The 17,143-nt window shown below is 34.6% G+C and overlaps 1 pseudogene across 1 annotated transcript; it reads right to left on the bottom strand.

The window, feature by feature from the left end:
* Positions 1–10,317: 10,317 nt before the first annotated feature.
* On the bottom strand, positions 10,318–16,713 carry LOC147399138 (phosphate transporter PHO1 homolog 3-like; annotated as a pseudogene). The gene is made up of 13 exons (XR_015180098.1): positions 15,688–16,713; positions 13,842–14,190; positions 13,711–13,759; positions 13,520–13,591; positions 13,263–13,392; positions 13,003–13,123; positions 12,549–12,807; positions 12,343–12,447; positions 12,197–12,241; positions 11,635–11,784; positions 11,270–11,548; positions 11,038–11,174; positions 10,318–10,805 (listed from the first exon to the last, which is right to left on the bottom strand). The product of XR_015180098.1 is annotated as a phosphate transporter PHO1 homolog 3-like (transcript).
* Positions 16,714–17,143: the final 430 nt, after the last annotated feature.

Raw genomic sequence — 17,143 nt, 5'->3', positions numbered from 1 at the left:
TTACGGAAAAGCAAATAAAAACATCTATTATGATTCTGTTCATATGACACGAACGTCAGATAAGTTGATGAACTAATGATATGGCACCACGTGTTACGGAAAAGCAAATAAAATTCAAGCATTTAAACCTCTAGAAATTTTATAGCCACTGACCAATCACTGTTCTTTTTTTTTCCAATACACATGAGACCATGCTATTAACTCATCAGCTTAATTAACACGTAAATTTCAAACAGCAAATCTCTGTTCTAGACCTTGGGGTCTGATTTTTGTACCAAATCTGCCCTATGAAACATGAGTCGTGATTTTCAGACTCCTCCATTTGACACTCTCTCCTGACGTAGTATGTGTTTGAACAGTAGATTTCTTCCTCAAGATACCCAACCTGCCCATCCCCATAAATACGTGTAGTTGTCTATACCAAGGAAAAAAATCAACGATTTGACTAAAAATATGGCTGAGGGGGAGTCATACTTATGAAAAAATTTGACTAAAAATATCCCAAGTACATTTTGAACCTATGCGCTTAGGTCACACGTTAACCAGAACATTTATAAAAACACAAAAGAGTCCTTTTAAAATGACATGCCAGGTGGCATACTCGATTGACTCACTGATTTGGACAAGTTCCAGAACCGTAGATCTTTCCCCCTAGATATACATGGCTCCCTCGAGATACATTTTTTTATCGTATATACCGAGGCATATAGATTTACGATTCCAAACTTGTCACGTCAGTTAGTCCATTTAGTATACCACCTAACAAGTCATTTTATCACGACTCAAATACTAATGGTGGAAGAGTGATGATTTTTGAACTCAACCTGACAGGAGGACTCAAAACTCACTGACACGACATGGGCAAAAAATCGTAGATTCTATCCCTCGAGATACACAACCAACCTGCCATCTACAATTGTGCATCTCGAGTGAAAGAATCTATAGTTCTTTGCGCATGACACGTCAATGAGTTTTTTGAGTCCGATTGTTAGGTTGAGTTCAAAATTCATTTGTCAATGTTGGAATGACATTTACTGCAATTTTTACATTTTTTGACCACACACATAACCGTAGATGATGTGAGGAAACATCATCTACGATTATGTGTGCTCCTCCACATCAAAAATGTAAAAACCACAGTAAATCGAATATCACCCTAGCATGACTCTTATAAAAATCGGATGGTCCCTTATTACATCTTGGTTCTTAATAAACTGTCCATAAATATTAAAAATCCAGTTGGACACTGCTTGAAACTCAGTTGAATCAACTGAACTCAGGTAGTTTCCATAAGATTTTGGTTCTTGACTCCATCAATAGTTACTCACTGAGTTGAAATAATCATAAGAATAAGAGTGAAGAAGAAAATGTCTCTTCTTCCTTGTGAAATTTTTTTTTTGTTTTTTTTTGTATTATTGGGTACATTATCCCAAGGATTTTCAAAACATCTCTTACCAATATCTACAAACAAACAAAAAAATCTATAGAAAAAATTAGATTTGAATAAAAAATCAAAACAAATCATGAAAAAGAATCAAATTTACCGATTTAAAATCACCAATCAAGTCCAATGCTTCTGTATAAATCAACCAAAAGATCCATTCATTGAGTTATATGCTCAAAAAGTAATTCATAAGACATTACAAGGATTGACATAAAACTTTTTGTGTTTAGAATACAATAAATTTCTCTCCGAATAGAACTCGGAGTCATGAGAATTTAAGTGGGATGATGACGAAGAATTAGTAATTTTTAATTTTTCTTTTTTTTTTATGATGGGGTGTCCAAGCTTACATATGACTAGGAGAATCAGAAGAGTCAGGACCAGAGTGAAGGCATATGGGTCCTTCCCTTGGGCACGTGCAACACCTGCAATTCACATGCATTAGATAAGTGAGGGTGCACCCTTGCAGGTAGTCCTGAGGAAATACTGCTCATACTAGCTAGGTATCGAACTCACAAATTATGAACTCTCACCACTTATTAGATCCGAAATTTCCATTGAGCCACCCCCGGGGTTGAGGAATTGATAAATTGTTCTCAAGGTCTAGTCATTACCAAGTAAGTTTAGATTTTAATCAGGTAAATTTAGGGTGTGTAGAAGCGGTAGTTACTCACAGTCGTAGTGAGTTGAAATAAGTGTTTTGTAGTTAGACACTCGGGCAGGAATTCTCCTAGCTAGGAATCATTCCAGCTCAGCCTAATGTTTGAGACTTTGGAAATTTGGAATCTTCCACAAAAAATTAAATAATCAGGTGGTCTCCGTCAACTTTAAAATTTTGTTGAAAAATCTTTCTGTTTTTTGAATTTTATGTTACATATATATATTTAAAATGTCGTACAAAGGAATACAACAACTACCATAAGGACTTTTACGGGGTCCAACAAATCTGATTTTGAAGGAGAATGCACCATTAAGTCTTGAACTAGAAATTTTCCTAAATTTTTTTTTTCTCGGGACTTTTTCGCCACTCATTTTGTGTTTTGACATTTTCATAGAACTTTTTTCTTCACATATGCTCACAAGCTCTCCACTACATGACATATGCAGCCTAGTTAATGACGGTAATTTTGTAAATGGGAATATCGCGACTCTTTTGATAAAGATGACTCCGAAAAAGGGTGTTCTCCTTCTACAAAAAATTTAATTTCTCACATCCGTTGATGGAAAATATTAGCTTCAAACTGTATTTGAGGCTCAAAATCAAACATACATTTTGAGATGAAATTATATTACTAGGGATTATTCCTTAAGAAATGAATTCCTAGGAGAAATCCTAATACATCAAGAGTGCTGCTATTGACACCCCACTTTTACTTATTGCACCCCAATTTCTTAAATTATTTATTACACTCCAATAAAGATTAAAACACACCATTCAAATCTCACTAAGGTTTGGCTCAAATTATTAGTTCAACAATACCAAACATTATAACATTTGTCCAAATAATTTCAGTAGTTGTTAAAAATTATGATTAGGCTCATATAAAATATTAAACCCAAAATGTAGAAATCTAGAAAAAAAAAATGAGAGAGAGAGCTTCTATTAGCACCTCAACCTATACTTATTCTTAACAATTTACTTATTTTCTTTATTTTTAATAAGAGTGTAATAAGTAAAAGTTGGGGTGCCAATTGCAACTTTCTATACATCAATTGTATCTTTACTTTTGTCTTCAATTATGTCACATACATCTTACCCAATTTTTATATTATATTTCTTTTCTTGTTTCTCGAAACTAGTTTTAAAGTTTATATAAAGTATAAACCATCATTTTTTATTTGTGAATCGTGCTGGGGTGACAGAAAGTGGGACATAGGGGTGACACAATGACGTGGTGGTGCGCATGTAACCGTAGATGCTTTTTTGCGAGATACCAATAAAATGCATCTACGATCATGTGTGCGCCACCACGACATTTGTGTCACCCTTGTGTCTCTGCTTGTATCAATCCAATATTAGTATTTGTATTATAGCTCCACATATAAGGAAGGTTGGGTCATGTGTCAATTAAATTTAAATGAAAATTTTTTAAATTAGACAGTGGTAAATCCAACTATCTTTTATGAAACTAAATGTTGGACAATAAAAAAATATCAAATTAATGAATTGAGCATAGCATATAAAAAGATATTGATGAGATGAAAATTAGAAAAAGTTTATTAAAATTGTTTAGCAGACACCTTCAATGAATGCGGCTTATATCTCCAATTAAAATAAATTTTCAAGTTAAAATCCTTAAGAATAATGGTAGAATGATGTTAAAATTGACATTGTTTCACACATTTGATGTGTGTACATAACCATAGATTTTTTTCATCGAGATACCATTGAAAAACATCTATGGTTCTCTCTGCACCTTGACATCAGCAATGTGTGAAGTGATGTCAATTTTAATATCACTCCAGCATTCTCATTCAGAGAGAGAGAGAGAGTGAGAGGAATAAATAAATAAAAATAAAAAAAATGTGCAGGGAGATAGTAAAAATAGATAAATATTTTTTTCAATAGAGAAATCATTTTCTTACTAAGATAGTGAGAAAAATAACTTACCAAGCCTCATTCACCGTCTAAAAGATAACGAGATGCATAAAATAAGATCTCGAGATTGATTACAAATTTTGAGGATTTGATTTATAAATCTCAAGATCATCTGATGGTAGATGAGGTTTAGTAGGATCTTTTCTTATCTTATTTATGTTAGTAAGGCTAGTCGGACTCTTTTTCAATAATATAAGATTTACTATATTCCAAATAATGGAGAAGACTGTACTCTATATTTGTTTTTTTAGTTACTATATATATATATATAAAACTTAAAACACTTTTCAAGAATAAAAAAAAAAAAAAAAAAAAAACATAAACCTCGAAATTTGGGTATCTTTGTAATATGGTTCTTTTCTGTTGGCTTTCAAAAGAGTGTGATATGTGTGACCAAGTCCAAATAAAGGACTCCCATGTTGACCAATCTCCATCTGATAAATAAATCTTGATATAATATGATAAAAGATTTAACAACCTCACAAATCCCGACACATAAAGAAGTCGACAAGGTTGACCAACCTGTCGTGTTCAGTGGATCAAATGAGAGGTAAAGGTACGGACGTGGATTCCACATCACCAGATATATATGACCATCAGTATTGACAATTACTTTGAATATTACTTACCTAATAAAGCATCTAATTGCATGGCCATTGATTATAGGATGAGTCGCTCTATTTGCACACACCGATATAGCTAGTTGCACCTATCTCAAACACATTTCGGAGTGGAATGTGGAGAAGTAAATGGGTGCAATTAGTCAAAAGTGGGTGCAAATAGAATGACTCTTATAAAAAAGGGGCACCATTATGGATCCTATCTCTTAATCAAATAGTATTGTTGACAATACATTGATTAATGCTCTTATTCTCGAAACTCAAACATAAAAAATTCAAAGAAACGGGGCTTTATTTTCACGAGTGGCTTATAAAAATTAAAAAGGTATGTTGTAATTTACAACTCCTATACAATATAACTACCCATCATAAATAAATAAAAAAACCTCCCATCTATTTAAAATGTGAACAATGATCAAGAACCTCAAAGATGATTTTGAGATAAAAATAATAATTTTCCTATTAAGTTTTATGACCGCATCACCTTATGATGACATCCAAACACATGGTCCAATGCCACAAGTTGTAGAGGATGAAATTCTAAGAATTTCGAGAGAAAAAAATTATCTTTTTACAATTAAATTTTAATTTTAATTTTAGGAGTTCACTAGCTGTCAACTTTCAACACCTAGACATGGATCAAAAAGTTTTTTTTTTTTTTTTTCATGAAATCCAAGAGATATGGGTGATGGATATCCATGTGTGCTCAACAACCCTTATAATTTTACGAAGTTAGTAAGTCTAACTTGACTCTTTTGAGTCATGCCTGTGGATTTTTGTGAAAATTAGAGATACCTAACTTTAGCATTAAATGATTAAAATATCCTTTTCAAATTCTTGAACACTTCGTTCTTTTCTCGAACACCTTTTTTTTTTAATTTGTCACACTTCATTCTTTTCCCATAACCCATTTTTTTCAATCTCTAACATAAAATATAAAAAAAAAATTTAAAAAACCCATCAGATTCAATCTTATGGAAAATATCCATCATTTCCGTTCCCCAAAACCTATGGTCTTCAACCTTATCCAATTTCAAATTGTTCTCGGGTTTGATGGTTGGAGGAGATATAATCTTCAAGTTGAGGTTAAGGGTAAAAACATTTACCTTAAAAGTTGACCACGATTGGTTTCCGGGAAAAATCAAAGTTTTGACATTTCATGTTAATCTGTCATGAAGACCCAAAGTGCATGAATGTGTCGTCAAATTAAAAATAAAACGAGTGTCTTTAAACACCAAAATACGTAGGATGATGTGTTAGCTATTATAAATTTGGGAAATAGTAATATTATAGTGGCGTGGTCATATCACAGCCTTAATTATAAAAATTGTCAATTAAAATCGTGCCAAAGAAACTTTCACAACACATAGTGTGTGAAATAATACTTTAATCTTAAGAGTCTCAAAGGGCAGACAAAATCAAAGTACGGAAATTTTGTTCCCACGAACTCTCCGGCATCCACCAATCACATGAACCACGTATAGTGAATGGCATCCCTAATTTACAAAACTATCGCTATTAGTTACAAAAATATCATTGTTAGTTAGTTACAAAACTACCCATGATGTGCTTGACGTGGCACACACTGAAGAATCTGTGAGCAAAATAAATAAAAAATCACTCGTTTTAGAGTGTTGAAGTATATATATTGACCACGATGAGCGTGATTTCTTTGATATAGAGAGCTTTGGACTACATATTCCTATATACAATGAAGACTTTTCATTTTTCTTTTTTTCGTTTTTTATACATAAAATGGATTCTGGGCTGAATCACATGGACAAAAGAGCCAGGCCTTGCACTTGAATAGAAGGCTAAGTTGAACAAATAGATACACCTAGAACTTGAAAGACCAGCGAGAGATTAATCGATAGACCTAGAAGCTTTAGAAGCTGAAGTTTCCACCCTATCAAAATCTTTATTATTTGAGATTGAGATGATACCACCACTTTTTTAGTCAAAGGGATGACATATCTCATTACGTTATTATTATAAATCTTAATTTGATGGATTTACCCAAAATGTGCCCACTGTCATGCCAACGACAGATGAGACACGGAGATGGATACAAGTTTCTGAAAGGGATTAGTTTTTTGAGGAATACCAACCCATCTTTGTCGAAAAACATTAAAAAAAAAATTACATAATATGTTCAGCTCTATTTTATTAACTTTAATCTTCTCATCATCAAAGGCTTATCTCAAAACTTTGGGATCAAAGAAATCATGTCAACCTACATTGTTGACTAAAGGTTATTTTGGGTTATATGTTAGACCTCAGGCAGCATGACATGATCAAGTACATTAAAAAGGTTGGATATTCTTGATAATGGTATCTTGAAAAAATAACAAAATACACCCGTGTCTTTTTCACTAAAAGACAAAATGATGAAGGGTATTATTGGAAAAAAATGTTGGACAATATTAATATCCCCGGATCTAGTACGTTAACAAATATATAGAGTAACATTCAGTTGCCAAAGTCCTAGTCAAAGTGTATTATCTATAAGGGTTAAAAGTTTTGGAATGGGCTGATTTTTTCATCATGATGAAGAGATCATACTCACCAAAAAAATCAGTCAAATCTGAAACTTCTAACCCCAGTCTATAAGTTGAAGAACCGTGGATTGTCAGTATATATAATATGGGTGGTGTTCTTTTGACAAAATCCTAGACAATATTCTAGACAAAATTTTGTCTTATACGACTAAAAAGTTTCGGAATGGACTGATTTTTTGTGAGGATGATCTCTATAGTTAGTAGATCATCCTTACAAAAAATCAACCAATTCTGAAACTTCTAACCCCATAAAAAGTGGTTACAAACTAACGATAAAAATTGACGATTTACGATTCTTCATCATATAAACTAGGGTTAGAAATTTTATAATTGGCTGATCTTTTGTGATAATGATTTTCTCACCATAGAGATCATCCTCACAAAAAATCAGCTCATTCTGAACTTTTTAACTCATATAAGACAAAATGCTTTGTCTAAAATATTGTCTAGGATTTTGTCAAAAGAACCACCCGATATATATATATATATATATATATATATATATATATATATATATATATATATATATATATATATATATATATATGCACAAATACTCCACGAATCAACATTATTTACAAATATTCATCCACCATGATCTGAAACATGATCAATGCATCCATTTGTTTGTTCAGCAATGCCGCCTCCTTCATCACCTCCTCCACCTTAGTCTTGTAAAACTTATTCACCTTGTTGAACTCCTCGTCCAACCTTATAAAGAACACAAGATCGTTTTTGCCTCCTTCATTCGCTGACACGAGGACCATATAGTCTCATAATGCCCTATGGATCCCTTGGATTGCACTAGATTCACTAGTATCACTTGGTCCTCAATGTCAAACCATATAAGACATATAAGACAAAATACTTTGTCTAAAATATTGTCTAGGATTTTGTCAAAAGAACCACCCAATATATATATATATATGGGTCGGGTTCCTGCAACACACATATAGACAACGTGTTTGTCTTATATGGGCAAAAATGTTTGGAATGGACTGATTTTTTGTGAGGATGATCTCTGTGATGAGGGGATCATCCTGGCAAAAAATCATCCCATTCCAAAACTTGTAACCCCATCAAAATTGATTTACAAAAATTGGACGGTCTATAATTTTTCAATAAAAATTGGACGGTCTAGAAATTTCATAATGAGCTGATTTTTGGCAAGGATGATCTCCTCACCACAGAGATCATCCTCACAAAAAATCAGCCCATTCCAAACATTTTTGCCCATATAAGACAAAACACGTTGTCTATATGTGTGTTGAAATGGTTGTCGTTTGAACCTGACCCTATATATATACAAATACTCCACGAATCAACATTATTTACAAATATTCATCCACCATGATCTGAAACGTGATCAATGCATCCATTTGTTTGTTCAGCAATGCAGCCTCCTTCATCACCTCCTCCACCTTAGTCTTGTAAAACTTATTCACCTTGTTGAACTCCTCGTCCAACCTTCTAAAGAACACAAGATCGTTTTTGCCTCCTTCATTCGCTGACACGAGGACCATATAGTCTCATAATGCCCTATGGATCCCTTGGGTTGCACCAGATTCACTAGTATCACTTGGTCCTCAATGTCAAACCCCCCCCCCCCCCCCACACACACACACACACTCACACTCTTTACTCTTTTTGAGGAGCCTTACCATTATTGCTGTTTTTGTGTCTTTTGAAGTAAACCGCTGAAGGCTCTACATAGTGTCATCCTTTGCTTTAAGCTTGTTGGTTATTTGCTTCTTATTTAAAGCTGTGGATGTCTTTCAGTATGATCTTGAGATGGTAGTAATCCATGTAGGCGTCTTGCCTTTCAGGCAGCATTTGCAACATGAACTCTTTCCCAAATTTCATATATATTCTTGTGAGTTGCAATGAAAAATATTTGAGACTAATCTTGGTTGATAAGGGAGTGAAATATTGCAAAGAAGGAGACCCTTTAGTGAGATTTGATTTGGGAGTCGGAGTCAGGCAAGATAGGATGGCATTGAAAAGTGACGCATGACGCATGATTTTAAATTGATTTCTTTAGAGATATTTACAAAAAACGTTCATTTTAATTACCAAAACATACGATACAATATCAGAGGTTTTAAAGTGACAATTTCGAAGTTTTAAAGTGACAATCTCGTAGGCTTTGCTCCTTTCAGCAAGATAGTCACTATAATGCTTCGTCATGTTGAGGTAATAACTTCAATCAAACTTTTGCATCAATGGTGTGTTTTATTTAATAAGGGTATGATAAGTGATTTAAGAAATTGGGGTGTAATAAGTAAACATTGGTGAGCCAATAGCAACTCTCTAAATATGAACGTCCAGGTATTTGTGGGTTTCCAATAACAACTAGAAGGTGGTATGTGCAAACGCACATGTATCAAAAGGGTTTATTTATAATTTAAAATATTAATTCAAGGGTTTTCGAGATTACAAAGTAAAAAATATATATTTTTATAATATTGAAAATTAACCAATGTGATTATAGGATTGTGGATTGCAATTTTCTTGATTTTTGTCCAAAATGACATTGATTATATTAAGTTTAAATGTAAAGGTGGGGGCATCCGTGAGATCCAAATTTTGGTGGTGAATCACTTCTATTGCACCTCCTCTCATTATAATAGTAAAGGTAAAGATAAAAGATGATAGTAAAGATTTTAAGATAAAGGAATCGCACGTACAATTTTAAAGTATATTACTTTTTTTCTTCTCCTTTCCAAGAATATCCCTTCAACTTTGAATAAAGATCTGTTTTATGTTAAGAAAATGAGTGTTAAGCTGATGAACCAATAGCAGCATGTCATGCGATTGAAAATAGAAAAAATGATTTGCTAGGGGTATGAAAATTGCAGAAATTTTTTTTTTTAACCATTTTCTTGCTTCAATTTCACGTTTATTTTTCTATACACAGACCACCATTTCATTGGTTCATAAGCTTAACGTAATTTCCTGAAATTAGGTCGAACACTTCTATCTCCTTTGACAATTTTAATATGTGTAACTTTTGGTGTTTATGTTTCGTTTTTGTTTGGGTATTATGCCACTTTACTGGCCAACTTCTTACTCACGGACTTTAAAACTTAATTTCAATCTGGTCACTAAAAAACTCAATATTATTGCAATTTACATAGGCAAGGAGTAGTCTAATTTTATCGACAAATCGATAATTTTAGTATAACCATGTCCTTAGAAATTCTAATAAAGGAATTAATATACAATACAACCAAAACATGAATGAAAGTTAATCCCACACCAATAGAGAGCTCTTGGGAGGCTTGTGATGGTGACAGCTCGATGAGGCACCAGTACTATGCAAACCATTGCCAAAGCTCAATCGCCCAGTTTTTCCCTTGTTGAGTTCTTTAGCTTATTCATTCGATTGACGATGGTGGCACCAACTAAATGTACTATCTACAGAAAAACAATTGTAGTATCACCAACTAACTCTCTCTCTGCCCTTGTATACTTGGGAGGATGCCTATTCGTCTTTGTCTTCCTCCTCCTCGTAGTTGAAGGGGAGTGGCACTGACTTGAATGCACGATACTTTCCGACATTGTTCAAGTGCTCGTTCCCCAACCTAATCAATTATTATCGGTTCAATTCTCGTCAGAACAACAAAGTTATGTGTAGTACAGATTTATAAACTATATCCTTACCCAAAGAAACTAATATTGTTTCAATTTGTGATTAAACCCAATACTGAAATTGATACAACTCCGCACTAACTTGTTCCAAGTTGAATGCAGAAGTGAATCTTATTGGTCCGATCACTTTGATACCAAGTTGAAACTTTTAAGTCCTTAGCTTACCTAAAGAAATTCCAAATGCCACGACGAATGATCTCTAGGCTGGAAACAATTGCAATTAAGGCTTGAGGATGTAGGGAAGAAATGTCAATGTTCAACACAGTCTGCAGCCAGGCAAATCTCAAAAGAACATTCAAGACCTACATTTTTCATGAATTTGATGTTAAGTTGTTAGATTCTAGGATATCAGAACCACAATTTTTTTTATGGTTGAGATTATATTCATAAAACTTACAATTGCTCCGAAGTATACACTCTTTTGTGAGACAAGGAGCTTATCCCTCAACCAACGATTCTTCGAGTTCCTCTGTAGGAGCCCCCAATCAATAACAATATCCCAATATGTACTTACGATTGCTGCAATAGCTGAGGTGATCCATGCCATAATCTTCCAACCATTTGCATTGCTCCGACTGTAAGCAGTCCTCATAAGGACGGCCACAATTGTCGACATGTATTTCAATCCATTATATCCCTGCATTGGATCTTTCTCTTCATACAAGCGTCAGATACACTACAACACAACGGACTATTATCATGAGTGTGAACACATCAATAGCGAGGTTAGTGGTAAGCAAATAGGAAAAAAAAAGAACCAACCTGAAGAAAGCGGAACCAATACGGAATTGTAGCTATGATAAAATAGAAAGTGCCATACACGGGGTGATCCTTGCAAGTGGTCTGTCTATGTCGAAAGTCGCCCCAACCATAGTAGCAGATGTAGAACTCAAGACTCCTAAGGGCCTGCACCTGAAACATAAGAATAAACAAGTCTTCTTAGTATGTTGAGGATTTAGTCCCACCTTACCTACAAGTTTTGAGAAAAAATGAATCAACAAAAATAGCACAAACACAAGGATTTATGTGGTTCGGCAGTGTGCCTATGTCGACGGATCAGAACTAGAACAATTACTATTTTCTTTTTAGTTTTACAGCCCTATAAATCTCTATTTATAAAATCAGGAGATGCTGAAAGGTGTCTTTTTTCCGATAAAATAGAAAACACCCTTAAGAAAATATTACGACAAATGCCCTTTTCGTAACATTGCACCCTCGCAACTCTGCGCACCGCCAACAGAATATAAGACATTTACACAACACAAGTTACTTTTGTACTTTTTCCTCTATATAAAGAAACTTAGAATGAGCCACAGAGTCAAACCTGAGTAGTTAGCTGGTCCGCCAATAAAAAATCTGGTAGGGTGACCTGTGAATAAAAAACAAACGAATAAAGATCAATAAACTTGTCTAATTAAGTGCGAATTTTCCAACAATTTTTTGTAGAAATTCATTTCATTCATCCTTTACCTTGTAGAGGGGCGCACAAATACAATGGTATAAACATCGGAGTAGGAAGAAACGGCTTGAGCGATAAATGATATTAAATGGGCAGAATGTGATGAGAAGTACAATCTACAAAAAAGACATAAATTACTAGATGAATCTATATATAATTTGGCGATAGAGAGAGAGAGAGAGAGAGAGAATAATTTGGCTAAGTATTGGTATCTTACACAAACTAATCCCAGAGGGACTAATTCTGTGAATGCTTTGTAATCTTTGGTTTTTGTGTCCATCTCCATGTCCAGATTTGAAAGAATACTAGCCATTCCAAGTGTTGCTAGGCCGGTACTGAGGTGAAAGACTTCTCTGTAACCCAACTCTGTCCCTTGCTTGAAACCAAATATAAATGAATAATTTACTCTGTAACGCCTCCAGGCATATATATTAGCACCATACATGAGCATATGTAGGACGATAAATCCAAATAAGCTACAAGGAAAGTTTTGAGATATCTTGTTAGTTAAGGGGGAAAATAAAGAAAGAAAATTATGGACTAAAGGCTTAGTTCTTGTTTGCAAATTAGCCAACAGTTGAACTAATAACCACCTTTTCTTTTTCTAAGATTGAGTGAAGAAACAGAAACAGAACAGATTTTGAATGTCAATCATCTATGTCCTGACTTACCTATAAAGAGGAAACATGGTTACCATATACTGAGTACTGCCCTCCTTTCCCATGATGTCTCGAGCACGCATGATCAATATAAGGGCCACTAGGAGAGCTGTTGTGCAACCAGAAAAGAATCCTGAAATATAACAACAAACACATTCGACTAATCCTTAAAACAAATATTCGATCAAATGGGATGGGAATGCAAATCAAAACCCATTCTCCTATATCATTTGATGATCTAAATGGTAGATTCTATTTGGCACATATCTTACCCAAGGAAAATGATATTCTATGTCTTTCCCTCTGTGCTTTTGGTCTCTAGATTGCCATGCCTTTGCCGCGGTTTGCATTCGCAATGTGTTTGATAAAGGTAGTCTCCACCCTGTCCATGAACTTAGTAATCTGTGAAAAGGCAAAATCAGAATCAGAGCTAATTACTCAACAACAACAACCCCCAACCCCCACCCCAACAACAAATATGATCTTATATGTTGCTCATAATTAAAATTATTAATATGCAAAAGCTTACCTCATCGGAGTTGCCGAGGTAGGAGTTATCTACCATTTTTAAGTATGCTCTTGATGCATTTCTTGAAGCGATCTTCATAAATGAAAAAATAAATAAAAATAAAAAGACCATTAATTATTTGTGCTAAGGCTGCCAATTCAATATAAACTCTTTTAAGTGCAAAAAGCGATATTTAAGTCATATATACCGACCTTGTCATATTTCTTCATGATCTTGGAAAATGCCAAAAGATTTAGAAAGCTGATTCATCAAAAGAGAGCAAATAAGGCACACAAAGAACTTGAAGATATGTTGAAGAATCATGCCACGCAATGTATGTTACCTATAACTCTTTAGAAGTCCAAGCTTCTGATAGAATGCAATAAACGCTCGCTTCAGTTGCTCTTCAACTTTCATTAAGTTCTCTTTTTTGAAACTCAACGGATTGTTCTTGTTAGCTTTAAGGATGCCTTTTGTGGTTGATCGTGGAGTTTCGAGTGTATTGTTGATCTGCACACGGTTAAGGATTTCCAAGGGAGCTGGTCTGGTGGCCTGGCTATTTTTCGGTTTCTTTTCATAAGCATTATTGTTCATAGGTTTGGTGTCATTGACACCCTTATCGTCACTCAAATCTTCTGAATTTTCTTCGTTGTTCTGCTCGATCTCTTCTATTGCATCCATATGCACCCCTCCTACAAATTTGTGATAATGTGTGTCAGTTTGATTCTTAGGCCCTGTTTCGTACGCTGCAAATCATTTGCAAATGCAAATAATTTTCTAAAATCAATTTTATTGGAGCTTGGTTACACAATGCAAATGATTTGCATGGATCACTTAAATTCTGAAGAAATTTTAGAAAATGATTTGCGGTAGTCCAATGGTTACCAAGCAATAGTAAATCATTCGTCGCAAATGACACCTCAGTCTTCTAGAGTTCATGGTTTAGATCAGATATAAAAAAAAATATATATCAATCTTGAAGTAAACCCATGCAAAATTTTCCACCTATCACATTCTTTTGGAAGATTGAAAAAAGTTTCTTATTTATGACTTCAATTTCAAATGTCTAAGTGATGTGGTGGACTGAATGGCTATGATCATCGTTGATTTCTTTTCCTGGAGATATGTGACAGAAAATCTTACCCTTTTTCATGTAGAGAATATTTTCCTTACTAACTTGATAAAGATTTTAAGTCTTACTAAGGGTTTTGCTCGACCAGATTACCAAATTAGCAAATCCAACACCAACAGCCCTCTTAATTTCATTGAAAAACTAAGATCCAACCTTTTTTTTTTCAAAAAACAATTTATTTTGGGATTGATCTAAAATTAAAAGAATAATGCTGAAGTGACCTCAAGGTTATACCTCGAGTGTGTGGAGACCACATATGCTTTTCATCAAGATACAAGTAAAAAAGCATCTATGGTTCCTACATTGTTTCAAGTCAGGATGTGTGATATGAGATACAATCTTAAGGTCACTCCAGCACAATTCAAATTAAAATTCATGATGAAAAATAACTCTTTTAAAAATTAAATAAAAAAATTCAATGTTCATCTAAGTAGGTAGGGTAGATTGTTCCCCTAAGTAGTAGGTGGCCTATCCATTCTGTGCACCCAGCAAAGAGCTAAATGTCCTCTGAAATAAAATAATGAAAAAGAGGGGGCAGCTGAAAAATAGGTTAAACTATTTAAGACCTACCTACTCCGCACCCAAAAATACCCACGTGTCCTCAAAATTTAAAAAAGGATAAATGCAGGGTGTGGCTGATAAATAAATTAACTATTAAGACCACTAAGCTACTTTGATCTGTACTTTTTGGACCAAATTACTTAAAAGAGATTCCATTGTCACACCATTTTTTACTAAAGAGTTTCCCTGTATATGATGAGCTAATTCTTTCTTAATTGTTTGGAACTAGAACTTCTCATTATAATAATGAGAGCTACTATTGCCACACCAAATTTTACTAATGCCATGCTGATTCATGTTTTTTAAATCACCAAAGAATTGCACATAGCTAGTGAGTGTGGCAATAGCAATTGTCAAATATAAAAATTATTAAAAGTAAGCTTTAAAACTTGACTCGAGTCAAGTCGTCTTGGATGAGTCAAATAAGGAGTCAACTCAACTCGGTCGAGTTTTAAAAACTGAGATGGTGAAACAATTAGAGAATAGAGACTTTTACCGGAGATTTTAGCACGATTAGGAGAAGAGGCAACATCGGAAGCAAGACGAGTCATCTCGATCGCCCAATCGAAACTCCCATCGGGATTCTCGACCTTGATTCGAAACGCAATCAAAGCATCCATTTGTTTGTTTAACAATTGAGCTTCCTTCATCACCTCTTCCATCTTTTCCTTATAAAACTTATTAACCTTATTGAACTCATCATCTAATCTCCTAAAGAAGACAAGTTCGTATTCACCTCCCATATCGGCTGTCATGAGGAACTTAGTTTCATATAAGTCACTATCTGATCCTTCATGTTGTACTGCATTAACAAGTATGACTTGGTCTTCAAGATCTCCTCCTCCTCCTCCTCCTGCATGGCCATGATGATGAGGACTCTTGAAGCTGTTGTATCTTTGGGTTATGCCACTGAAGGCTCGGTACATCGTCATTTTTCGCGCTAAGCCTCTAGGAGTTGCGGCTGGTTTGGTTCTTAGTTTGACACGATGGATTTCTTTGAGTAGTGATTTGAGGTAGCCATAATCCATGTAGGCTTCTTGCCATTCGGGAACCATTTGAGATGCGAGTTCTTTCCCGAACTTCATCTTGATCGATCGATAGATAGATAGATCTTTTCTGGTTTATAATTTATTTGTTGATGTTAAAGGCAAATGAGGAGGAAGATGGAGAGGGTGTAGAAAGAAAGAAAAGCTGGTGAGAGAGTTGCTCATATAGAGTTAAATATAGAGTAAGAGAGACAGACCCTTTCAAAGACTGGACTAATAAACGTTGAATCTTATCTAACACCACCAAACATGGTGAATCAAATGCGGCTAGATGGGTTGGTTTGAGAAACACAAGTTTAATTCTAGATTGCTGGGGTGACACACGATTTACTGTGATTTCTCACAATTCTGACGTGGACATGCATATAAAACCGTAGATGATTTTTACTCGTACTATGAGGAAACATCTATTGTTATGTGCACATCCCACGTCAGACTTGTGAGAATCGCAGTGTGTCATTCCAGCATTTTCCTAAAACAATTGTTTAATTTATCGTTTTATTCCTTTTGTTTTTTGTTTTTTTTATGTTTATAACATGAAAAATGCTGAATTAACAATGAAATTGCACTGATCCTAGAGTGACACAAACAAGGGACACTGGGGACACAAATGATGTGGTTGCGTTCACATAACCGTAGATGCTTTTTTACTCGTATCTTGCGGAAAAGCATGTCATTTGTGTCACCTTCTTTGACATCGTTTGGGACATTGTTGAGGTGGATGAAATGCCTTTCATCAAGATACGAGTCAAAAACCTCTACAGTTATATGCACTACACCAATGTCAATTTCAATGGTACTCCATCACGACTCTTATAACTAACATGTTAGTTGTGTGTGTGGGGGGGGGTGGTTGTTGGGTGGAGGGGTAAAATCATCTTCTAAACCTCGAGATGCATTGAATGT

Source organism: Akebia trifoliata, chromosome 7 (genome assembly GCF_017979445.1).
Source record: "Akebia trifoliata isolate Shusen 1 chromosome 7, ASM1797944v1, whole genome shotgun sequence".
Classification (NCBI taxonomy): Eukaryota; Viridiplantae; Streptophyta; class Magnoliopsida; order Ranunculales; family Lardizabalaceae; genus Akebia; species Akebia trifoliata.
Note: the sequence above shows the minus strand (reverse complement) of the source record. Positions and strands in the feature narration are given on the sequence as shown.